This window comes from Merops nubicus, unplaced genomic scaffold, assembly GCF_000691845.1.
Source record: "Merops nubicus isolate BGI_N331 unplaced genomic scaffold, ASM69184v1 scaffold37194, whole genome shotgun sequence".
Taxonomy (NCBI): domain Eukaryota; kingdom Metazoa; phylum Chordata; class Aves; order Coraciiformes; family Meropidae; genus Merops; species Merops nubicus.
The window spans coordinates 1-26,641 of NW_008604189.1; the positions used below are offsets into that span (position 1 = coordinate 1).

General features: G+C 46.6%; 1 long non-coding RNA gene across 1 annotated transcript; it reads right to left on the reverse strand.

Moving 5' to 3' along the window:
- Positions 1–360: 360 nt before the first annotated feature.
- On the reverse strand, positions 361–25,878 carry LOC103771629. Its single transcript, XR_608148.1, has 4 exons — positions 25,804–25,878; positions 4,067–4,162; positions 2,451–2,504; positions 361–550 (listed from the first exon to the last, which is right to left on the reverse strand). It is a non-coding gene; the product is annotated as an uncharacterized LOC103771629 (long non-coding RNA).
- Positions 25,879–26,641: the final 763 nt, after the last annotated feature.

Below are 26,641 nucleotides of genomic sequence, written 5' to 3' on the forward strand. Positions count from 1 at the left end.
TAAACATAAGCGAGCGTTCCAGGCTTCTGCTCTTGGAAGAGCTAGTGGGGTGGTGCCTTTTGTCTCCAGACACCACAACCGTCTCCATGCTACGGCTCACAAATTTGTTGAGGTGCCCACGACTACGGTTTGGGCACCGCTTCCCACTTCGCCGCCCCATCTTCCCACCACGTGGAAGTGCTGGCGAGACAGTCTGGCTCTTGATGTTCAACTCTGCTTTGCACCCTGTCACTTCCTTCTCACTGCTGGACTCCAAGGACCACGACGAGGAGAAGTTCAGGTTGCAAACCTCAAACCCCTCTGCCTGCTCGAACTGGCCTGCCTCGGTGTAACTAAACCCCGTTTGCTGCTGCAATGACGTTAAGCCCTTTGCCACCCGGCAAGCCGTTACCTGACTCTGCTCGGCCAAGATCACTCCATCCTGGTCGTCACGAAGGATGGGCACCTCGTGGCGGATCTCGCGGTGCTGCGGCGGTGCCTTGCGGTAAGGCTTCTTCGACGGAGCTGAGCTCGACATCCTCCCCCCTGCGCAGCTCCCAAAGCAGGTTACCTACCAACGGCAGAAAGTGCACAGAAGAAAGTGTCACGGGTGCTCCATCGAGCCCTAGAAGCGACCCAGCCGGAATCCGGCTACCCTGGAGTCCCAGAACAGGTCCCCATGCAGAGTGCTAACAGAGCAGGGAAAGGAGATGGCCACAATCCTGGAGAAGCAGCTGCAGGAGAGGGTGCAAAGTAAGAGGTAGCTGTGTCCTTCTCCCAGCCAGTGAGAGCAGAGGGCTGGCACATCCTCCCCCTCCGCACACACTCACTCACGTAGTTTGTGTGTGTCCAGATTATATATAGCAAACGAGAACAGACCTCACAGCAGCATATTGATTAGGCTCTTTAGGAAAGGCCTTTTCCAATATGGAAACTGCCAGCCTTACAGGCAGCAGTGACAGTTGGAGCAGGAGTTATTGATCATGTGCTGTCACTGTCAGCAGGGACCATGTTGGGAGGAGACTCCAGCCATTAAAGAACCCAAACCCAGAAGGTTTTGGCTTACACCAGAACCCAAATGGAGCAGACCACAGGAGGAGGTACCATACCATTACAACTGCTCACTCTGTCAGAAAAAACAAAGACCACCCCCCCAAGTCAGGGGTGCCATCAAACTAGGGAGCAGTGCCATTGACATTGGTACCGAAGGCCAGATTTGGCAACACGCAGCCATACCACTAGTGGAAAGACCAGACTAGTCCCTTTACTTGAGCTGTTCTGGGCAGGATTCTTCCTCCTGCAGGAGCAGCAGCAGTACAAGAAAATACAATGGAGTAAAAGGAGAACAGCTATCTTGTACACATGGAAGAATCTCCCTCTTTTCCACCACTTTGGGACCACAGTGGAAGGCAGGAAGATCTTCCCTCAAGCAGACAGGATTTTAACCACCCCATTGTACACAAGACAAGAAGCCTCCAAGATGCTAAGCAATCCCTTCAGAGTCCAATAAGACTTTGCCCAACAAAACATAAGCACCATTCATAGTCCCCCGGTATCTGGGGTAATTGCCCACTTCTCATTCCCCTTTCCCTTGCTGGATCCTATCACTGATCAAGCCTAGCATCTCTGCAATCCTCGGCACCTGACCTGCAGCACTTCAAAGTGCAGGACCTGCCTTAACTCTGATCACCCTCTGTCCTCTTCTACAGGCAGGACCCTTTCACTCCCACTCACATACCTTCAAGGCAGTCGATGGATATCACTGGGCCATTGACCCAGCAGGCTTCACTGACTTTGTGTTCTGGTCAGTGGAGTTTTACATGTTAAGTGTCTGAATAGAGCCCCAAGAATTCTCTCCAGTTCTTATCCACTCTTGCCTAGCTGCATCTTTTGGTCACTTAGATCAAGTCCCCTCTGAGGACTTCACAAGTGTGAGGTGTCTGCACCAAGCACAGAGTGGCTCCAAGCCCCAAGAGGCCTTACACTTGACTGGGACGTTTGCAAGCTGTTCTCCACTCTGCTAAAGGCAGAAGCTCACAAAAGTTTCTCACATCTTTCCACAGACATGAACAACTTCCCAGGACTAACCTGTAAATCTCCACCATCAGAATGCTGGAAAGTCTCCCTTGCTGCAGTTGTTCCCTCAAGGTCACTTCTCCTAAAACAACTCAAGTAGGTGAAGACTTCTCTACTATTCTAGAAAAATCACATCCAGCATACCAAATGCACATTCCATTGGATCCCCAAGCAAAACAGATGGGTCTGACTTGCTGGGAAGACATTCCTCTTTTTCAGAGAGGAATGCTGAAATCCTGACCAGAAGCAGTTTTGTCAACACCTCATCATCAAACAGGTGATCTAGGGGACTCTTCTGTCAATTCCTGCTAGGCTAAGGACAGGAGATGCACATGGAGATATGCCAAGCTGAAATCAGAATAATCTCTCCAGTCCATAGGGACCTGAGCACTTACCAGCCTGGGGTCAAATCTGAAGCCTCATGAAGTAGCGACACTCACTCAGATGACCTGAAGAGCAGAAAATAGCAGCTTAGCATTCATCAAAACAGACAGTTTCAATTCTCCCACAGAAATACATAAGGAATAAGGGATGTTTATAACCAAGGATAACTGGATGGTCATCTCACTGTGGGTACCTACCCCAATCCACATCACATCTTCTGAAAGTGAATGAAATTAGCTTAGGATAGTTGGGCCATGTAGCTCAGCGAGAGCTGGAAAGGCATCTGGCAAAGACATGACCAAGGCATGCAGTCAAGTGGGGCCACTCAAACTCAAAATTCACGAAGCAATAGTTTCAAGGGAACCTTGGTTCCAGGAAGCACTAAACAAACCTCCTGTGGAATGGAACCCTCCCAGCTCATCTTCCTTGGTACTGCAGAGGGATGCTAACTGTGAAGCCTTCGGTACAGAAGCTTGGTACTGCTAACAATTACCTCACTGGTGCCTTTAAGTCAGTGCTTCTTACCTACAAATGAGTTGGAAACTATCAGATTCTTGTTTGAGCCAAAAGATTACATCCTTGTGCCTCCAGCTGCGATAACCCACACCTAGGTGAGAGGAAGGCGAGCTGCTCTCCTGCTTCCAGCAAGCACCATGCCATGCTCTATCTTGCTGTTAACAGGCTTCTGCAAAATAGTGTCCAGCCACTCGGGGACACAAAAGAAGCTCAGAAACAACCTTCCTTTCTGCTCAAAGCCCAAGGTACCCATCAGGAGATGAAGAGAACTGGGTTGATCTGGGAGCCAGGTGTCAAGAGTGTCGCTCTGTGGCCATCGCTGGCACAAGAGGGACTGCAATGGAGCCTCCCCTTCCCCTCCCTGATGTGCTTCTGCTGCTGTGCTGCTTTCTCCCTGCCAATGGCACCAAGCCCTGGGAGGCAGGGCAGGAGCGCAGGGTGTGGAGCAGTTGTACACACATGGGGAGAGCCAGATCGAGGGTGAATGGAACAGGCAGGCAACCAGGACCACGCAAACTCAAGCTTTGCCAAAACAAACTGAAGAGGTGCCCCAGTGCTGGCCCTGCCCCAACAAGCTGTCTGGCCCCTTTCCTTACTACAATGCAGTAGTCGGGTCCTGACTAGCACAGGAAAAAACAGCTCCACAACAGCACAACTGCTCTGTGGGGCAAACTGTAAAGTACGGGGGGAGAAAGAAAGAGGGGAAGAATGTGCACCTCCAGGAAGGATCAGGTCAGCATAGTTTGAATTTGCTTTTCCACCAGCTCCCAGCAGAAGCTGGTTCAACATCAAGGCAAAAGCATCAGCCGTAAGGGCTGGCAGATGAGCAGAGGCTTCCAGGAACCCATGGGTTCACGTATGTTTCCATTGCAGAGGTGCTCAGAATGAATACACCAAAGCACTCCCTGTCTCTCAGCACACAGCTCCTCAGGCTCAAACAGGGCTGTCCTGCTTCCTACCCCACAGCCAGCAACTACACTACCTGCCATCTCTCATCCTCGCTTCCCTGGAAAAGATACCTGGGTTTGACACCTACCCTCATGATCTGAGAATTTCCAGAGACACTTAAATACAGCGCCTCCGGGCAACTTTCCCTCAAACAAGGACTTACAGATCCAAAGTGAGAGACGTGTCCAAACATCTCTGGCCGCTCGTCTCCGAATCAGCTTTCCCCTGTCAGCATCCAGAAGCATCTGGCCAACAGCTCCTGAAACATGAGAAAGGAAACTTGGTGTCAGTCACCTATCACCTGTGTTACCATGCCTGGCATGGAAACAGCCAGGCATGCTCAGAGTAACCCACGACTGGGTGCCAGGGCAGGAGTCGGCAGCAAACTGCTGCACCATCAGGATGCCATCTAATACCAGGACCCTCCAGTGAATTAAGCTCCTTTGTCTTCACCATGTCCCAGAAAAGGTAGGTCTCTTAATTATCTCTCCACTGAGCAGGATGCCTGTGCAGACCAATAACTGATCTCTGAAAGGCAGTTATTTTTTCCTAGATGGCTCCAGGGGTCACTGCTTCCACCTGCATTCCTGTCCAACAGCAGGAACCCAGCCTGCCATTCCACTCCGAGCACCCCGCCACACCAACCTAATCTTGTTGAGCAGACCTCCCTGCACTGAACAGCACAGTTAAGTCCTCCCTGCCCACAATACCTGAGCATCCTTTGCTACCACAGAGAGAAAATCCTAAGGTGGCTCAATTCACCACACCTCTGTTCAGAGGGCAGCAGATACTTTGCAGAACAGACACACCTTGTGCCCCAAAGCAGAAACAGATACAGGAAATATACAGAGACAGAAGGCAGCACCTGTTCTGCTCACCACGCTGTTCACAAGCCTCTCTCTGAAGGAGCTTGCTGTCAAGTCCACATTCTGACTACCCTGGAGAAGCTCAGCTTTAGCCTGGAGCTACAGCAAGAGGCAGCTCTTGAGCTATTCTAATTAGCACTGTAATACAAGAGGAAACTTAACCTCCTGGTCCCTTTTATCTGCCGTTTCCATCTCCCATCAGTAATGTTCCTTAACATTTACAGTCCTCTTCCTAGCAGGCCACCATCTGCAGTAGCTCCAATTCTACTGTCTTCTAGCTACTACCCACTGTAGTTCCAATCTTATTTCTAAGCTCACTGACAGTTACAGCTTCACTGGAACTGCTCATTGAAGATTACAAAGCATAGGCTCACAATGATCAGCATCAGCAAGTCACATCTTCCAAGAAAACGGGTCACAAGACTGTAGTGGAAACCTAACAATTTGCTTTGTTAATACAAATATCTGAGGATTCCTCCACCTCCTCATAAGGACAAAACACACACAACCTCTTTACTCTTCACAGTGAGGGAGTGAAGTGACAATGACTGAATGCAGCAGAACAGGCAAAGAGAAAGGCAAAACCTTCACCACACACCAGGAACAGATGTGACCTAGAACAGAATTGCTTCAGACTATTCCATACAGAGCTCAGAGAACCAACAGCCACTTGGCATGCCAAGCGAAAACCACAACACGTTCCATCAGCATCACTGTCTCCAATTACAAGAAAGAGATCCATAGCACACAAAAAAAGGTCCAAAAAGGAACATTGGGACAAAAAGGGAAAGTACCAAAGGAAAAAAAGCAACATTTGTAGGCACCTACTGTCTTTCTGATACTCTCTAAGTCGCTTGAGGCTACCTTGTAGCTAACACAAAGCTTTGGTTCTAGGATGCACACAGTTTCTGCCTGCTTGCTGTGGCAGAAGCTGAACATTCCCTGCAAAGAGGCAGAGGACTTACAGGGTTTTCCTCACTATGACCTTCCCTTGCATTGCCTCTTCTGACTATATAAAACAGCCTGCATACCAGTGCTCAGTGGCAGCAGTCTCCCATCCTCAACAGAAATACGGTGATAATGTTGCAAAGAATGTTTCTTATCCAAGCCACCGTGTCATCTTCCTAGCCTTTTCCTCTTCAAACCAGCATTTCTTTAACCTTGCTTTTTATTCAGAGAGACAGCTTGGCAGTGTTAGGTTAATGGTTGGACTTGATGATCTTAAAGGTCTTTTCCAACCAAAACAATTTTATGGCAGAGAAAATAGATTCCATTACACAACCTCAGTCACATGCTTTTAATGCAATGCTTCAGAAACATTCATTGGCTATCACAGAGTCACTGTACTCCAAAAAACTCCAAATGTACTATGCACATGTGAAAAAAAAAATGCTGCTACTGTCCTGTGCCACCTATCTGAACACCAGAGCTAACCCAGCATTTTCACTCTGTGTGGGCCAGCCTACACTCCGAACGCATACCCAGTACAGAACATGGGCACATCCTGCTTTAGGAGGCAACACTGACTCTTCCCTAGCATCATCCTCAAGAGAGGAGCTCATCCAGTTGCCTTCCTGTGCTTATGGATAGAGCCAACCTTTGTCTGCACACATCTCAAGCCAGGCTGCAGGAGAAGCTGCTGCAGTAAGGCTGATCAAGGGCACTAACCAGCAAGAGGTACGATGCAATAAACGCATCGACAGGCCTTGGTCAGGACGGACCAACAAGATGCATGAAGTTAAAAGCAGGACCTGTAGACTGCTGGTGCCAAGTACGGTGGGAAAGGACTGCAAAGTTATTTAAAGACATTTTAACATTTAATGAGAGCGTTTTTTTTCGTTCAAAGAAGGCATCTCATAGTACCCTCAGATCTATTCTGCTGCTGGCTACTTTAAAGTTCATTTTAAAATAAAAAGATGAGAGCTCCTACTGCAGAAACTCACATTTCAGTTCTGCCTGTACATTAATGCTCATGATTCAGATCTGAGTAATGGCATTACAGTGACTCTTGGATTAAAACTGAGTTTCAGGAGGACTATTGCTAATTCCTGCTCTTCCATACCAATTCACCTTGACTGGTAGGCAGAAACCTCTGTTCCCTGCATGAGAACAATTCCATTAGCTATCAAGGAAAAGGGACCATGCTAGCTGTTGAAAAGCAAATAGTCCATGGAACAAGCCCTACTTAACACCTAGCATGCTCCCAGAGAAAATTAAATCCCCAGACTCTACAGACTTACATAGTTCTTGTTGACTGTAAATATCACCGGACATATCATGTGTCTGTCATATCCACTGCATCCTGCACCCTCTCTTAAAAGTAATCAAAATTGCACTTTTCTTACAGTCCCACTCTCCCTCTCCACAACACAAAGATCCCATATTTCCCCTATTTCAGCTGAACTCCATATCCTTAAGTATGCATTTTATTATCTGCTCTCTTGGCTGTGTTAAGAGTGGCTTAGCTTCCCTAAACCTTTTATAAAAGCCAGGAGAGATCAGCATTGCCCAAGAAACACCAACATGGCTAGCATGTAACTGGAATAGAACACAACAGCTGATTAACATCGGAACAGGAACAGGACAGGAAGCAAAGGACACAAATCCAATCCCCAGAAGGAATGTTAATGGAGAATAAAAATACCCAGGGGAGATTCTGACCAGGAAATGAACAATAGCTTTCTAATGTATATGGAAACATAGAACCAACTTTAATGGCTACGTCTGAAATGGCACAAGAACCAGCTCAGCAAAAGGTCATTTGCCAAGTTACCTTTAGCACTGACAACTTTGGGGGCTATTGACAACTTCTCATCCAGAAACGCTGACACACCAGAAGCCTCTTTAGTTTGTTCAGTGATCCTGTTAGCTTGATCTCGTTAGTTTGTTCAGTGACTCTTTCAACTCTCACAAAGTGGTTTAGGCTACAAAATTCCAGAGCCTCTTCATCTCTGTACATTTGGTTTCACGTCCTTCCCCCTCTGTATCCTTACCTGTGTTCTTTTTAAGATCTTCCATGGACTTCTGGATTATGTTTCTCAGATATTTGAATAGTTGTATCCTACATTAGAAAACAGCTCAAGAGATAAGAATTCTGAAAAGTTCCTGAAAATAACTGCCTGGGCCCTGATAGAAAAAGCAAATCTTGATACTCCAGTGACACGGATCTGGCAAAAAGCTGGTAGATCACAAGGGAAATATGGGAGCCAGAGCCCTAAATTGTCTCAAACACAAGCCAGGGAATGGCTACAGCAAGCAAACATCTGAAGAGAAATGCAGGAGGGAGTGGGTGGACATTTCTGTAGAAAAAACAGTATGTAGGAATTCCCTTCCCAGACCTCTGTCAGTTCCTGTGCTGTGTAGGAGGGGAAGAAAAAAACCCTCACACATTATCTTCCCAGAGCATAAACTCAAAAGGTATTTAATTAGGACAAGGTAGGAACAGATAAAATTCTTCAACAACTAAGAAGTGGACTTTCAGCCCCTTTAAGTATTCCTCAAGTCTCACACAACCCCCAACAATAAACATCAGCAGTCCTCCTCTTTCAGCCTTTGGTTTCAGAAGTCATGGAAAACTACAGTTTCCAGCTCCTCTGTACTAGGGACTGAATGCCACTGAGCCATCCCTCTAGCAGAGAATACAGCAATGCTGGGGAATGCTCCATTAGAGCAGCCTATACACTTGTCTCAATACACTCTCCAAAAGGTCCTGTCGGCGAGTCGCGGTGACGCACAGATGGCCGCCACGCTGTGCAGTATCCGCACAGCCAGACAATGGAACAGAGTTATTTGCATTATTTACTGAGGACAGATGGACAAGTTGCTGTGCTGACCCAGCCCACAGAGCATCTGCGATGTTGAGGAGGCCTTAAGTCCAGCCCTGATGCTTGCAGGTGCTGGCAAAAACAAGTTAGAACAAATGAGAGGGCTGTTCACAGCAGCTGGCTTTATTCTGAAATGGTGTATCACTACAACCATGCTCACAGAGTAACTCACCTGCCACTTTTGTTCCTACAGATCCTTCACCTGGCAAGCAGAAAACCCGAGATGTACTGACTAGGTTTATCCTTTTCAACAAGGAGGACTGACATCTGCAGCACTCATATAGTAACTTCTGCCTTGGCCATGAGTTTTGTATGTAAGTCACCATACATACTGAGGCATGCATGCACTGGGGGCAGAGTGATTGGGAAACAGCATCAAAATGGGGTGGAATTCTGTTGCATCTCTGCTTAGCTGTAGAAGTGTCCAGCACAAACCTCCTCAGCCCTCTGAACCTTTTGAAACATGAGACATTGGCAAAAGTTTTGTGACGTTGCTTTTGGGTACGTGACACACTAACCAGGTCTGCAGGCACTTTAATTGCCAGGCTGAGGAGGAACTTTAAAACAACATTTCAGGGGTCTCACACGTATTCTAGACAAGAAAAAGCCTAATTTACAAGGAGGCACAACCTACTTTAACTGGACACCATGGCTGAGAACGACCAAGCTGTACGAAGGCTCGCAAGGACGGGTTCGCCCAGCCTCCGCCAGCACGCACCACAACAGGCTCCTTCATCCCACCATCACGTGGCTGCAGCCAAACATGACACACTGCTCAGCAAGTAATAAAAAGGATCAGCTTTTCCCCAAGGTCTTATCTACATAGACACTGTACCAAATTAAATTGACTTCAAAAATAATGTAAAGCAGTATAACCCTCCTGGGTAAATGTTCTTAATTCAGTTTAAGAGCACTTTACATTGAATCAACTTAAATAGATACAAGACGCAAACGAAATTAGGGATGCCCACATAAGAATGCTGCACTAATATAATCACAGCTGCTTCTAATCTGATTAGGTTAAATCAGTACAAGTTCCAGGCAATGGCAAAATCCTTCCGAATATTGATGTTAACCCTTTTTTGCCCTTTTCTACTTCCAAAGAAGGTTTTGTGCATTCCTTTCTTCTTCCAAAAAATCCAGAGTGACATCTTGCCCTCAGAATCAATATAAGCTAACCACACTACACAAGGTATATTAAGGTATTAAAGGTATTGACATGTATGTGGCTTGTAAGTTTTACTGCTGCTGTGCCAACTAAATATCATCATAATGCTTAGATCAGCATGGCGTAATATTTTCTCTACTCTTCCCAAGCAAGATGGGAAGGGTGATCACATACTTGTGCTGTATCCTGCTTTCTACACATCCATGCAGCTTTTGCTTCCTGATGTCCAACCTATCCAGAGCAGTTTAGACACCAGGAAGGAAGGCAGCATTCCCTACTTGCTCATTCCTAAAAGTATGTCTCATCAATGGCTTATCTGAGCAAATGGGAGTGTAGAGTTAAGAACATGCTATCTAACTGCCCCCTGGAACAGTCTTACTACTTCCCCTCTTCCACCCAAAATGTGAAGTTCTCTTGCTAGCTGTGGGGTAAGCACACACATAAAACAAGTCTGAGGTCACAGACCTGTTACAAATCCACACTCTAAAATCACCTCTCATCTCCTCAGATCCCACAGCATTTCCCCTTGAAACCTATTTGTCGAAATTCCAGCAATTTCTAAACTTACTGTGTTTCATTTTTAATTCATCACTGAAAACTATCTGAACTGTTCATCCGTAATATCAAAACTTATCTTCATTCTTCTGGTACTCTCACCTCTACCTGCTTGTTCCATCAGTTCTCTTTGAGCTAACTCCAACCTTCCTCAAACCCACTCCAGCAATGTAACCATCACACTCTCCTCACTGACACCTTCTACTGCTGTGTCTGAGCTACCATACACAGAACTGACTTCCTCTTCAAGTTTTCCATGTTCAGCATAGAAAGACCATAGCAGGAATCCTCAGAGAGTTCCCTGCAGAGAACCAAATCCCTCACTGGCCTTCAGAAACTGAACTATGCCACAAGTCTGTACAGCGTGGTGAACTGTCACTTCTGCTGAGTACCAGCAGCAGCCATGAAATCAGCCAGAGTTGTAAGTCCATTTAATGTATTATTTTTTTTCAAAGAGCTATTTCCAAAGCCCTGAGCACATGGCAACACAGACTGCAGGTACACAAGATTTTGGTTGCTAAGGGAACCACACTTTCATATTTTCTATTTTACAAGATTTAAATTAAAACTCCCAAAGGGCTGTGGGCACATTTTTACAATAAACTGTTTGGTCTTGAGTGTCAGATTCACACTGGTAGCTTCTAGCAATTACAAGGTTATATGGCCTCCCACAAACCCTAGGATTCATGCTCACCATAAATACATGCAATGAAGAAGGCAGGAACAATTTCCAATCCTTAAGTAAAGAAACTGAGGCACTAGGAGAAAAAAAGCTTTGTGCATTGTTGCATGAAATTTCATGTTGAATGGCCTCAGCTGTCATAAGAAAGGAATTGCAGGAAAGTTCAGCAAGGCACAGCCTTATTTCTTGCACCTAAACCAAGAGTGACCCGGGATAGGAAAGTGTGCCTGAGGTAAACACCTACCTGACAGCAACCGAGTTGAATAGCCTGCAATTCCTTCTAAGTACAAATAAAGCAGCAACCCTGATCCAGCAGTGGAAGAACAATATTTGTACTATACTCAATTTTCTCTGCTGCTCGGGTTTAATCCCGGCAAGAATCGTTTTGGTTTAATTAGCTTTTCCCTAGCAGATGGTCAGATGTGAGAGGCAGAGAATGGTACAGGCTTAACTGTTGGGTGATTGTGCGGCCGCATCTGTAGCTGAACAGTTAAGCATGCCCAGGAGTCCAGCTGTAGTTTGCACGACACAGTCTGTCCCCTGGCCAAATGACAGCTTCCTCTTTCTCCAGCTTGTGTATCAGTCAGAGGCACTACCCAAAGGCAGGCAAACAACTAACGTGCAGTCTCCCCACCATCCCCTTTACCGGACCCAAACCTTAATCAACTGAAAGTCCCTCTTTCTTTGGTGACAGAAGCACATTCAGAAGTATTGCCATGGAAACTTGAGCCATCCTCTGTGCTATTCATCAGATATCTTCTAGCACAGAAATATTTTATGATCTCTATAGCACTGAATACAGACAGCAGTCAGTATAACGAAGTAAAATGACAGACTTCAGCGTTGTGTGAGGATAGCAGAGGCTCATTCTTCAACCATGCCACCTGACTCTTGCTTCACCTACAAGAAGCAATAGGCCGTTATAAGCTGGCAGGGGAAAGCAGTGTAGCACTGACAGAAACAGAGTGGTGTTAGAGGAATAAACGTACCCAGCCAAAGGGGGAAAAGAGAAAGGGGTTCACAGCTTTTTCTTAAAGCTGATCGCATCCTGCCACTTTCCCTTCCCAGAGGTTACGACTGATGTTGCTACTGACTCTCCTGCACAGCAGGATTCCTGACAGGCACAGCAGACACCTCTCAATTAAGCCAAGTCACAGCCACTGCCTACCCCGGCAACCGCATCCAGTATTCCCCATAGACTTTCACTCAGCCTCTGCACCCAGGCACATCGTGGAGGGTTAGAGCACCCACACCTACTCGCTGCCAGCAGTTGTCTCAACAGGCCACAAAGTCAGAACAAAGAAGGGAGACAGATTTCAAAAACATGCTTTAGCCCTAGCAGATTCAGAGCCTAAGCCAAGGGCAGCAACAGGCACAAAATTTGTCTCAACTCCGTAAACAATAGAGCAGCATGGCTCCTGAAGCAAAATGTAACCCTGGAGCATCTTCTTTCTTTTTTGTGGTGTGGCCCAATAGTTAATCTGCCTCAGTTTGCCTCAGTTGTTGGGGTTTCTTTGTTTGGTTTTGGTGGGGTTCTTTTTGGGTTTTTAAGCTTTTTTTTTTTAAAAAAGAATTACATGGAACTGCTGAGAGATTTTATTTAGAGAGTTCAGTCACAGAAATACAGCATGGTTTAATCCAGCTTAGGAAAAACAAACAGATCCACCCACCTGTCTTCCACTGGTGACCCATTTAAAGCACGCAACTGGCTATGGCTCTTCTCTTCCCACTCACCCGGGCTCCTGCCGGTCCTTTCAACAGCAGGATCCTAACCACAGCAGAGGGGACCCACACCTCCACCCCTGCCCCACAGGCCGTACATGAGGAGGCACCCGTCACCAGCAGCCACAGGCTGCACTGCCTGTCCCTCTGTATATGCTGTATTACACCTTCCAGGTTCAGCTTCCTCCCTCAGCAGGGGATAAGCACACATCCCCCACCAGAGACCAAGAAGAATTGCTTCAGCTCTTCCCTCAGACACAAGTCCTCCTCAGGGCAGAGTCAGCACTCTCATCAACCATCTCCTTCCACATCTGTCATCATTGCTAGCACCGGTGATACTCTCCAGCTGGAGCTAATAATGAGCATAAATTGTCTCAAGGGGCCACTGCAGTAAAGGCTCAGCACTGCACTTTTACCACAAGGTCAGCTTGTCCAGACTAGCATTACATCCCCTGCCCAGCACTGCTCTTGTAAAACTGAAAAGCCTGGTCTTTACCACCGTTATCCTTTGGGGTAGCATAAGCCCATTAATTATTCTGAGGTCAAGGAAAAACATCTCCTCTTTAGCAGTGAAGACAAGCTCTTCACCCCCACAGGGCTACTCCCTGTAGACCCCCTGTAAGTAAGCTCTATGCAGCTCTTCAGAGAGCACAATGGGAATGAGAGATAGTGGAGATGAAAGTGAAGTCACCTAATCTCAAAGGGAATAACTGAGAGCAGAGGATGATCAGCTCTAGATGTCCTAAAGAAAGCAAGCCATCATGTTCCAGGTACCTTTGTTTTTTTTGTCAAGTGTCAGATTAAATCCCTCCAAGAGCTATCAGCTCACCACTCATCTAAGGGCAAAGGCCGTGGGCGAATGCCAGTGCAGAGCCAGGCAGATGTTGCAAAGATCAGGTGTTTGTTCAGTGTCAACAGCACGCTGCTCACTCACACTCACAGCCTCATGCAGCTGCAGGAGCCCAGCTCCACAGCCTCTGTGACTCTGGTCTAAGGAATGTCTCAGCTGGAGAAACTCCACTTCTGCTCCAGGCTCAAGGTGCCCCAGGATCAGACCAACTCCCAGTTCTACTGTCCAGCCGCAGCCCTGCTTTCTGCTCCCTGTCCCACCAGGGGGAGATCTAGTTACTCGGTGAGGGTTCCTGCTTTAGCCAGAGGAGCACATCTCACCCGCAGACGCGTTTGGAACCGGACACAGAAACGGAGATATGGATTCCTACATAGGACTGAAAGCTGAAACAAGGAACAAGTCACCTTCTCTCCACAACACGTTAGAACTCAGCAAGAGGAAAGAAAAAGGCCAAAAATCAGCCCTCCTTCCTCCTTAGCCAGTGTCACATCTGTGTCATTCCAGCTTCCTTATTCCCTTCCTGGCAACCAGAAAAGGACAGCAGAAGCAGTACTCAACCCTGAACAAGACCTCCATTTCTGCATCCACAGCACACCACAAAGCTGAAACACCCAATGATAATACACACTTAAACATTCTATCAATAACATTTTTAGACTGACTTACATTTTGCTACACCTCATGTTGCCATGGGGCATATTGTTCAGTTGAGCACTGCAGAACAGTGGAAGGAAAACAAAAATCCAGGCAATGTACTTTCTCATCAACACTCAAGCCCCAAAAGTCATGTATGGAGCCAATGGCAACTAGCTTGAAATAAAATACACAGGTTACATGAAGTCAAGAGAGAAGAGAGTTCAACATGAATAATTTCCAACCATTGCACAATGGTAAGAGTCTTCTGGAACAAGTAACACTCCTCTAATAACCTATCACTGACATCTTGCTTTGTTAAGCGATACATCCTTCTCAAGAGAAAGTGGCTGGGACCAGTCTGGCAACAGCACCACTGTAGCAACTGACCCAGAGACTGTGGCAACAGGTAAAAAGGAAATACTATGCTATAGCATCAGAGCATTTCTCACAGACAGGTCTTTTATGCCTGCTACTGTACAAGGATGGCAGTAGGGAGGTCTTCTGCAGAAGACTTTAATATGGAAATGACTGACAGGTCACAATTTCAGGATACTAAAAATTGCCAGAAGGAAACTGCAAGTCCCAAAGATCAAAGCAATCTGGGTAATGAAGTGAACACCACAGGGCTTCCCCAGGACACAGAAGATGCTCTGCTGTTCTTTCCATACTCCTTGCCCATGGGCTACGTATACTGACACTGCCAAAGAGACCACATTTCCCCGTGCCAGACAAATGAAAGACTTAGATAAAGAGGACAAGTATAGTTTGCGTGACAGGAGCATAGAAAACTAATGACCATTGCTCACAGACATCATGTCAAGTATCCCAAAATAATGCATCCCCATCTGCCATCCTTCACCAAGTTTCCCATCCTCATTTCCCAGGATACCAGCCAGAAGAAGGAAGCTTTTCCAGAACAAGCTGGAGCAGTTCATCTACAGCACGCACGTGTAAGAACACTGTGGATACAATGACTGAGGGAAGCACTCCTGCCTGGGTTAAATCCCAGACCCATTCCTTCTCCAGCCACAGTTTGTACTGAGCAGAGCTTGATGGTACTAGCCACTCGATCATCTACTGGTTGCCAAGAGCATGCAGAGGGGGACAAGCCAACTTTAACTGGCCTTATCAGTGTAAATTAAACCCTAAAACACACCCAAGCAAACAGCCAGTTCCTTTGGAGAAACAGGCATGAGGTATTTTGCTGCAGCTATAAAGGAAACGTTGCTGCTAGGACATGCCCCTGGAGTGACTGTGCCGCTCGGCTCTCCCGCTGCATTCCTGGGGTTGTTTAGCATGGACTCAGCTCCAGCCTTTCCACAAGCAAGAAGTCTGAACCCTGAATGCCATCTGCAAACACAGCCAGACTCCACCTCCTGCATGCCTGCAGGCCACCAGGTGTGGCCAGGAATGGCACAAGCTACACACTAAACACACCTTTGATGTGGAGCTGAAAGCATGTAGCCAGGGGGCATGAACAGCACGCCGCCCGCCGCCGCGCTGACTCCCAGTGCAGGAATGTGGCTGCAACCACAGGCCAAGGAAGGCAAACACATCGCATTCCTCACCAGGCAGCGAAGGAAAACAAGCAGCAAGCCCACACACCCACCTTGCTGACACCCGCCACGCTCCCCACGCACGCCAGCCCTGCCACTGCCAGGACCCCAACAACAGCTTCAGCCTCAAACTCGGTTAGGGGAGAGCCCTCGAGTTCTCCAGGCAACTTCTCGAGCCATGCAGCAAGAGAAACAGAGCAAGGCAGAAGAGTTATCGACTGGGCCCGTAAGCCACGGGGAGGAGAAGAGCTGCCATCAGGGCTGGGAAGTAACCACGTTCCAGGGCACAAACAGCTGCCCGGGAAGGGAATTTCCCCAGCTCTCCCTGTAAGACAAGGGGCAAACCTAACACGGAGACTTCTCCAGTTGAGTGGGCAGAGGCTGAGTAAGAAGCTGACTTTGGGCATCAGGGGTGCTTGGAAGGATCCAAGCCTTTTTCCATCTCCAGGAAACCACTCCACCTTAAGTCAAGCAGCTTCTCTGAGTTGGAGACACTTCCTCATTACCCCAAGTCCTGTTGTAAACACTGTCCCGACAGCCAGCAGAAAGAGATCTGGTCTTCACTGTACATTATTCTCCCCCTACTGCACTGACACCTGGTCACACTTCAGGGATCAAGAGAAGAGAGACTCGATGTCCAAAGCCCCAAGACATCAGGTAACCTCTCATCTCAGAACCTCACTATTTTAGAGGCACAGATTCTGTGCTGTAAGTCAGAAAAAAGCACTACTCCTCCTTTACGTGGCCCTCCTGCAAATCCCAAAGCTTTCCAAATAATTAATGGCTCCCAAGGAGGAAGTTACTCTAAAGGGAAAAAGATGAGGCAGCATCGGGAGGTGAAGCTGTCAGCAGTGTTCTCAAGTTCACAAAAAGCAGGGAACTGTTTTATGAACCCCCCACGTTGTGAAATCACATTTATTTTGTGTAATACAACTAAACATCAACTCACTCCCAAAAACTCCCATTGCCCAGTGCTAAGGGTCAACAGCAAGCCTTAATAGCCAGCGTTCTCTCAGTACCAAGCAGGAAAGCCAACGCTGTCTCGAGCACTGTAGCAAGAATATATCCCACTTGAATATACACCAATATCCAAAAGGCTGCCAAAAGAAAAGCTTCTATCTGCTGTGCTTCACAGAGTAGGTGCTGAACTTCAACAAAGCAGAGGGATGTCTGAAAGAAGCAGGATTTCATTAAGTAAAAAATGACAAACTATTAAACACAAACAGATCTGGTAGTACACAAATCCCCTTTGACTTTCCAAGAAGCAGAAAGCACACACACAGAGGGAGCCCTGTGCTGTCACTGCACGAAACAGTGACAGTAAATTCAAAGCACACTGGCAAAGGGCTGAAACACTGTCATCTCTGGGGAACCTAGGAGGGGAAAGGTCAGCATAGCCACAAGCTCCAGAAACATGCCAACGCATCTAGCAAGCTGCCAGAGCAGGGATGGTTTATAAGGCTGTGGCCCAGCTGCTCCACACCCCACACGTGCATTTCAAGGCCCTCACTGAAGGGAATGGTATTAAGTAACAACAGACCAGACGAGGTCCAGTAGACCTTCCCATGCCTGTTAAAATTCAAGGCCTCAAGCTACCTATTCCCTCCTAAGCCAGTAAGTTAAGCTGCTGCAGTAGCTTCAGTACTCTGAAGAAAGAGGCACAAAAGGGCACATTTACCAATAGATTTATATCCAAAGATATAAACAGAAGCCTGGAAGGATTTAGAAAAGCACCCAAACAGATCAGATATCTGAATCACCACATGCAAGAGAAAGGGCTTCTCCACTTCTAACTGCTCCACACCTATCCAACCCCAGCCACCACAAGAAAACCCATTTCAGAGAGGATGGAAGCCCCTGCTGCTCTATAGGCTGCCAAGGGCCATGCCTATGTAATCCGCTTCGATGGCAACGGCACCCAAACTCCCACAAGTCTCAACAGTGCAGCCTGCAATGGCTACAACTCTTTCAGAACATAGGTCTGCTCATTTCCTGGAACAGGAGCTGCCTCTTCAGCCTCTCCTCTCCCTTCCCCCACTACATCTTTATTTTTCATAGACTTAATACTGTTTCAAGGTACAACCCTCATCCTGCCACCGGTGGGCGGGTGAGTGGGGGAAAGGGGCCCTTTATAATTGTAGTGTTGCAATCTGCCAGCCCAGCCAGGCGGCCTGTTCCCGCCTGCACTGTATTAAATACCTTATAACTGATTACACCCCCATGGGGCATGATTAGCAGTCTTCAGAGAACAAAGTCTACTTTCATAAGAATAAGAACAGACACGTACTGCTAACCTACTACACAGCTGGGCAGGTGAGGAAACAGGCAAAAAAGGAAGGAGGGGGGAAGAGAATTAACTGTACTGCTAACTCTATTCTTTCCTCTCCTATCCCATCACCTCTGAGTTGAGACCCTGCCCTGAACTGTTCCCTTCAGACCTATCCCAGAAGATTCAGGTAACATAAGCTCATAAAAAAAAAAAAATGCTGCCTGTGGAAGTCAGGCAAAGCCCGAACCCGGAGAAGAGCTAAGACCTTGAGGCAAGAGGATGGAGTTTTGCTCTGGGTGACAGCAATTCCTTCACACTAGTTCCCAGGAAAAGGGAAGGGTGAATTCCAACAGCAGAATCAAAACCAAGGAGGACGGAAAGCTGGAAATACAATCACATACCCACGCCCCTCTAACTTCTGTATATATCTGGGAAGACTATATAAGTAACAGCCAAGCATCTAATTCAACCTGGAGGTTAACAGCTCTCCATAATCAGGTGATCTTTTTTTTTTTTTCTTGTGGGAAGAGAGGAGGCAGCAAACAAGAGGAAAGCCCTCTCCATCTGAGATAGATAATAGGGATCCCCAAACATACACAGTCCGTATGTTCTGCCGCAACAAAGAACCAGCCCAATGGAAACTTAGCCAACCTGACATGAAATGACCTACAGCTCATTAGCAGGTGCCTTCCAGATCTCAAATGCCCACACAAACAGCCACAAACGTATTTGGTACTATCTGGCCTCCATCTCAGCAAAGCACCAAGAATCAGAACGACTGTACAGTCTTTCCCCAAAAGGAATAAGAAAAATGGAGGCAACTCCTAGGCTCAAACAAGCCTAGGGTGAGCCCTTCCAGGCACCTTCCTCAAGCCTTCAGCAGCAGAGAACAGAGTGGGAAGCTCCAGGAAAATGGTGTGATTTCAAAAGGATGCCTTTGCAGCAGCTTCAACCAAACACCCTTCTGACTGTGGTGTTCAGAAACAAGTCACCTGCTTAACCCAGAGCCCACTGGCTTTGCTAATGGCCCCGTGAACGCTCCCAGTAGAGTCTGGAAGCACTTGTGTTCAATTGATGCATCTAGAAGGGGGCACCTTGCTGACACATTCCACATGGATTCTTATCCAACCCACCCAAGAAACAATTTGTTGATGGACATAACCACCCAGCTAAAAATGATCTACTTATATCTGCTTTACTCAGCAGCTGGTCCTTCAGCCAGCACAAAGGAGGTATCTGAACTGTACTGTCTGTTCTCACAGGTACAGCAAAATCTGCATGTTCTCTTTATTACAGAAAGACCTGAAGGCACCAACTGCCTCTAGGCTCTGATGTACTCAGCATTGATGTGAAAGCATCAATATATTTAGAGTTATCAAACAGACTGTGCTTCCTGGGTTTGGACAAATGGAAGGTTTCCCCATAAACACAAGACAGTCATTAGAAGCACCAGGAGGTAATTTAAATTATCACAGCAAGCACAAAAATAGTTTTATTTTGGGATTTGAAGTTGCAAAGCTGTAGTAAATCCAAGTGACACAGTAAAACTTTTTATAAAAGCAAATTACTTGAAGCCCCAGATGGACTTGTATATAATTTGATTCTGTTACCACGGGTTAGCAAATAGGAAACCACTCTTCACACTATATAAAAAAAAAGACCCAAAACCTCTATCATTCTTCAGCTCCTAGGAGACAGAAGTAGTCTGCTTGCATTTGGGGTGTGTGTGTGTATATATACACACACACGGAAAATATACAGAAATAACAAATATATAAATAAAGCATAAACCTCACATAACTCCCAACGAATTGCTCAGTCCCCACCAAGCTGGGCAGCTATCAGTCAGGCATCTGAGCTCAGAGCGGAGCACTGCGGCACCCTCACACCTCCCCGCACCCACCCCCGCCCCCAGGGCAAACTGCCTGCCCCTGCAGAGCAGCAGTGCGGCCATTCCCACACGGTGTTCCCCGCGGCGGCAGGAGACCCTGATTCAGCCCCGCACGGGCCTTCCGCGAGCTGCTAATCCCAGCGCACAGCTGCGCCGCGAAGGCACGGGCGGCAGCAAACCCCAAACGATTTATGGCGCGTGGCAGGGAGGCTCCTGGCTCCCCGCGTAGGCGGGGTCTGGGGACAAGATCGCGCTTGGACTAATGTTTATATTGCAAGTTGTCAGTCAGGTAGTAAATCATCTCCGGAGTTGCACAGTAATACAGCTCTCCCCATCCAGCTGGAGCCTCGATGACACCGGATTCTGTCAGAGCCATTTCAGATACACCAGGGAACCCGCTTACAAAGGCATCATCTAATCAAGGAAAACTGGATACGCTTATAAGTAAGACTCCACAGAAATTCTGCAGCCCAGCAACTGTGACTTGCTGTCAAGAATCAATCCAATCTGGTACGAGAGGCTTCCCAAAATGACACTCTGTACTAGCCCTACAAGAATTTGGATTGAATGCCTACAATGACATCTATTAACAAAGTGTATGGTTAGCAGAACGCAGTTACCTGAGAAAATCCTTCTGAGCCAAATTTTAATTTCCTAGTATTTCCATAACCACAGGGCAAGCAACGTTTAGAAATTCAATACTAGAAGTTCAACAAATTTTTTCATACTTCAGTGCATGAAGCATTTTCTGCTCAGAAAAATTAAGCTACCTAGAGGTAGGATATGAACTTGATGTCTGTTCTCAAGAAAGGTTTCTTAAAAACAACTCTAAGCAAATAACCTGTCATTTTCCATTACTTCCTTTTCCCCTATTTGAAAGGACTGTGCACATCGGCTGTGGATCTCCCACACGTAAAAGGGAAGGAGGAAGAGTTCTCAATAAGGGAAACTGATAAATACACAAGAAAAAACAGAACAATCACATTAGCTGCAATCACTTTTCAGTTATGTGAGACAGACCAGATTTCAAGTCACCTCTGGAGAACATTTTTAACCTTCCCGTTGGGCAGCAGCAGAGTCCTTTGCCTAATGAACAGCAATGCAGCAGGATGAAATCTCATTTAGCAGACAATGAGGCAAGGCATCTTTGGGAGTTGTGTAGAACTTGTGCAGCAAAACATACATACGTCTAAGAGCTGTTACCCTAAGTAGCATATGCTAAAACAATGGTCAAAAACCTTATTGCCATAGCAATTATCTAACTATTACCTCAGGAAAATAGCTTGTATTCTTTGAAACAAAAAGTAAAACTCGCCTAAGGCTTTTCATGAGCCCGAGTATAATTCCCCAGTAGTTAGAGAAACTACCTCACCTGTCCCTTTTGATTTCAGGACCATTCATGTGTGAGTGTTACACTAAGGCAGCTGAATAACTGAGATTTTAAACACAGGAGTAAGAAAATCCAGTTGTGATTCCTACAACACCACCAAAGCCACCTTGATCACAGAGCCAAAATATAAATACAGAACTCAACAAAAGACACAGTAGTCACTGTGGGACTTTCAGTTCTGACATTGCTGACCCCCAGAAATCTAAAGTTGTCTCTTGCCACTAGCAGCAGGTCAGATCCTCTGTGCCTAAAAGCCTAAACCTCGCAGGAAACCTTACTTTCCAACCCTGACCCATTTCACTTTCTCAGCATCACAAAATTTCTCTGCAAGTCAGTAACCCTTTACTGCCAGCCACTACACCTGCCACAAAAGGATTACGCTGTGCCCTACTGCACAAGTTACTCCCAGAAGAGCCCACAAGGAGGGTATCCATACAGGGATCTCGAGGTTTTTATGACCTGCTCCTAGCCATGAAGAAGTCCACACACACTCTTCCCTTCACAAGTTCTCCTTGAGTTTAGGCGAATATTACCAACAAATGCCTTTTTCTATATACCTCCATACCACTGCCACTTACCTTTATCAGCCTATCCATCCAACTGAATTTAAGCCTACTTAACCAAGCAGCACTGATAATTCTCTTGATCATAGAATCCTTTAGGTTGGAATGGACCTCCAAGATCATCAGGTCCAACCATTGATCCTCAACACAGGCTGGACATGAGCACAGAACACAGACTGTGCCTTCCTAGACGCTAGTATACTGAGGCTTAAGCTACAACATACCACATATCACTTAACAGCCCTAAAACCCTTCCTTTCAGCTGCCTTCCGGACTAAAGTCCACAACAAGAGTGCAACGTGGAAAGGCCAAACTCCACACACTCTTTTCCCTCTCAGAAGCAAAGGCAAGGAGCACAAAGCGCTGCGCCTGACTGCGCGGCATGAAGAGACAACACTCACATGTCTTCACGTCCATGAGACAGTCCTCATCAATGGACTACACTACCTTTCCAAGGACCCTGCTTCCCACCAGCTTAAAATCCTCAACTGCCAGGCCTAATCAGAGCAGCTGGAGTGCTTTGTGGGTTTGTGTTTTGGTTGGTGGTTTTTGTCTTTTCCTACTGCAGTTATCACAGAAAGGTTACTGGGCAAAACTAGCACAGCAAATAAGTGTGGTTCAATACCTTGCCTCTGATGAAGGCACATACAAGGCAGCTTAGAAGATGGAGCAAGAAGCCTCGGTGGACAATTATGGAACAAACTGCCCTTTCTTCAAACTTTTACCTGGTAAGAGATCGGGCTATGCCTGAAAAATACACCTTTTAAAATTAGTTCTTTAGCTACAGCAAGTCTGAACATTTCCACTCAAAAGTGCTTGATCTTTTCTGAATCCTGCTCAGCTCAGCCTCAGTGCTATTATGTGGTAGTGAATTTCCACAGATTAGACATCATGTGAAAATACTTTAAAATCATTATTCAGTTTGATGCCTATCAGTTTCACCGAATTGCATTCACCTCAACTGAAGAATACATTCCAGCTCCTTCAGCTCTGCACAGCAGTCTTCCTCAAACTTGGCATCCAACACTGCCGAAAAGCAGAGGAAAACTGAGCCCACCCAAGCGATGCTTATCCTGCATTCCAACTGTTGCAATGCTATTCTCACACTCCTACATGGCCTTCCACGCCATTTCCTTCCTAAGCACGGCTCCCAGGAGGATGCTCCAGAGAGCATGTCATTCCAAGTATGAGACAGCCTGCAAGCTGCTGCTCTTGGCTCAGTGTATCAGCAATAAGACCATACATGAACATCCTGACAAAGAAGAGAACGATTTCCAAGTCTGAAGCAAACAAGAGAACAAAAAAATATAAAAGATTAGGTTAAAAGATTCAGCCAGATAAGTCATTATGAGCCGTGGACCCAAGCTAACACCTCCTGGGAAGGGAAAAAGAGGGGGTCTCAGGGTGCCCTCCTGCCTTAAACAAGGCAGGGCCTGACTGGCACTCTACAAAAATTTCATCATGCTGCAGAACACACAGGACAGTGGATCACACAGGGGTTTGCTTCATTTTGAAGTCATGGCTTGGAATATCCTTTTCACCTCTCCTCCACCAAACTTTACTAAAGGACTCAACACCACAGTAGCCAAGCATCTTATAGACACTTATGGAATCTTCCTCAAATCCCCAATAAGATAGGTGTTAATTGTATTTTTTTAAACCAAATAATGTAGAGCAAAAAGCAGCAACAATCTGATCACATTCACACAATGAATCTGTGGCAGAAATTAGGTATCCTGCATTGCAGTTCACAGTTCTCACTGCAGGGTCATCCTTTGCCTCCAACCAGCTGCAAAGGCACTTCAATTTTAAAAAGTAACATTCTCCCTACTACAGTTACAGATGCAGCAAATCTAGATCCAAGGAAAAGCCCTCAGGTAGGGGAACTGGCAGGGAAACAGGTCAGACAATTTCATGCCCTAAGGCATTAGCTGTGTTTGCAGAGATTATGTGCATAGTTCCTTCAAAGTCCTGGGTAAAATGAATTTCAGAGATCATATTTATCCAGTTACTAACTTCAAATACACCCAGCTAGCACAAATGCGACAAGTACTCTCTCTCTCTGTAGCTCAAGGTGTCATCAGGACCTTAAATTTACTCTCCAATCATCAATCACGCTGAACAGCCAAGAAAATTGCTCTGTTATGACAGTTTCAGTTCCTGACAACCCCAGTCAGAAGATCAGAGTCAAAAAGGACTTTCTTAGTGGAGAAATCCTGCTCTCAATCTGCATCCCATGCAGACTCGTTTAAGACCCCTATATGCTGTATTTCTCCCAGCAACACGAAAGGCAGAGGGTTATTTGCCATCACTACATTATTCTTGTCACACTGTGCTGTAAAAACTAGGCCTGTGCTAACAAGCCTACAACACTGTGAATTTGTTATGATCTGACCACCAGAACTATTTCTTGGGACTATGCTGTAGCTGTGCTGACACGTGGAAACCTCACAGAGTCCAGTATTCTCAACAGATCCTCCATAAAACATAGCAGACATTTTAAAAGGTTAAGGAGCTCACTTTCAGGAAGAATCATCAGCCTCCAGGACTCAAAAGAATCAAGTCTACTTCAAACAACTACTGAAAACCACAGTTGCATTTTACTGAAACTTGTTTGTTTTGCTATTGTTCAAACAGCTTGGCTTGCTTCACCTTTCTAAAAGCACTTCACATGCACACACCAGCTGCCAAAAATCCTTTCTCCAAGCCAGTTCTGTTACCATTCACACCAGCATGCTGACCAAAAATCAGTTGTCCCATCTGACTTCATGTCCTGCCCTGGGACAAAAAGGAGGCAGATCTGCAAAGGTCTATACCTCTCTGAAAGGTATAGTCTGTTTCCCCTACATACTATGCCACATGACTGTCCTTAGGGTAGATACCAGAGGTAAGGACTCAGGGTCTGAAAGCTGCAAAGCAAGTGACTAAGCAGCAGCCAACAAACAACTTGAAACAGACTGGAAAAGAATGCAAGGTCATCTCTGGTTCAGAAAGCTGGTTTGAGGAGGCAACAGGTCTTGGCACGTAACTCATTTCCCTCCTGACCCGATGCCTTGTTAATATTACAGATGAAGATAGGCACGGGCTGCACTTTGGAACTCAGCTGGCCCTGATGAAATGCATTCCCCTGACTTCAAGAGCAGTGGGTGCCTGGGCAGGAATGAAAAGGCAAAAGCTCCTGATAGGACAGCTAAGAACTGCTAGTTAAATGCTGATTTAACAACCAGAAGCTGAAACACCCTGTACACAAAGCACTGTTGGGATACATACGCTTCCCTCCAGCAATTCACTAAGTGAAGAGAAAGGAGTTGTATTAAAAGTACTTTAGCAAGTAACTGAAAGGTACGATCAGAGGACCAGCTGGTGGGTGCCAAACCACTGCCCCTCTAAATTGGACCTCAGCAGTGAGTTCAGGAGAGGGCACAAAAGCCAGCAGCACACCTGCACCACACCATCAGAGGACCAGTTAAAACACAGGTGGAAAGAACAACATTGTGGAAGAAATAACAGAACAGAACATAGGCTCACTAACTTTTTGCAACACACTTATTGCAAAAGCAGGATCATCCAAAAGGATCTTGTTGGGATTCTGGATGGGCAGACCTCCTGTGATTAGAGAATACAGCTACTTCAGCACTGACAGGACAGACCTTAGAATGCTTCTCTCGATGGCATGTAAAGAGCACTTGCTTACATCTTTAACTAGTCTTTTCTTCCCAGGAGCTCTTACTGAATCTCTCAGGATCACTCCTGTCTCATTGACAACCCTGGCCTCCCAATTCAGGCAACACAGGCCTCCTGTGACACACAGGACACCACAGAAAGAGACAGTTTTTCAGTCATGTGGTTCATATATTCTCAAACAGTTCAAGTAGCAGGACCAAAAGAATAGTGTGACTCAGCATCAGCTCATTTCTGGCTTTCTTACCTGCTGTCTGATGCTTCAACAAGGATTCATGGCTTCCTCTTATGTAGGCCCTTTATCCCAGTTCCTTCTCTGAATCTGTAAAACAGAGATGCGTACCTCTGAAAAGCTTCTGCTGGCACAGAAGTATCTATATTTGATGGATGAGTCTTTCAGCAGACAATGTCCACCTGGCATCGCTCAGATCCAGGTCATTCTCAGCCTTGCCAGACTTGCATATCGTTTGCACACACTGATACCTACCAATGCAATCTCCTGCCCATCTAAAAATCCCTTTATTAGCACTCTCTTTCACTCTTCTCCATGCAGTGTGCTCAAGCCCAGAGACAGATGTAGGTCTGTATTTATTGTTCACCAGTTTTTCTTTAAAGCCTTCCCATGTTCTGAGTGGCTGTTCACTAATTCTATAGAAGGAAGCATCCCTGGCACTAGAGAGGGCATCCACACTGGTGGAGAATTTCCCACTCCCCACATGCCTGGTCTGGCATCAGGGGAGTGCTCCTCCCTCCCAACTCTGCCTCTGTCGGCTCTACTACGGTTTTTTAACACACACATGCTGGCCCAGACTTGTTCCATTTCGCAGCTCCTACTCCAGCAACGCTCCCTGCACAGATCCTGCCTTCTCATCCCCCACACCACCTATCCCTCCATCACTCAGACAAGGCTGCACCCCACCTGGACCTCGTTCAGCCTTGCGGCTTCTGTGTCTGCTCTGCACTCTGCTACAGGTCTCCCCCCGGGGAGGGAGAGCTTCCTATTGCCCTGATAACCGAGGCGGCGGCACTACCGCTCTCCCCCCGAGACAGCTGCTTTCTCGGGCCCGCACCCGGCTCCCACCTGC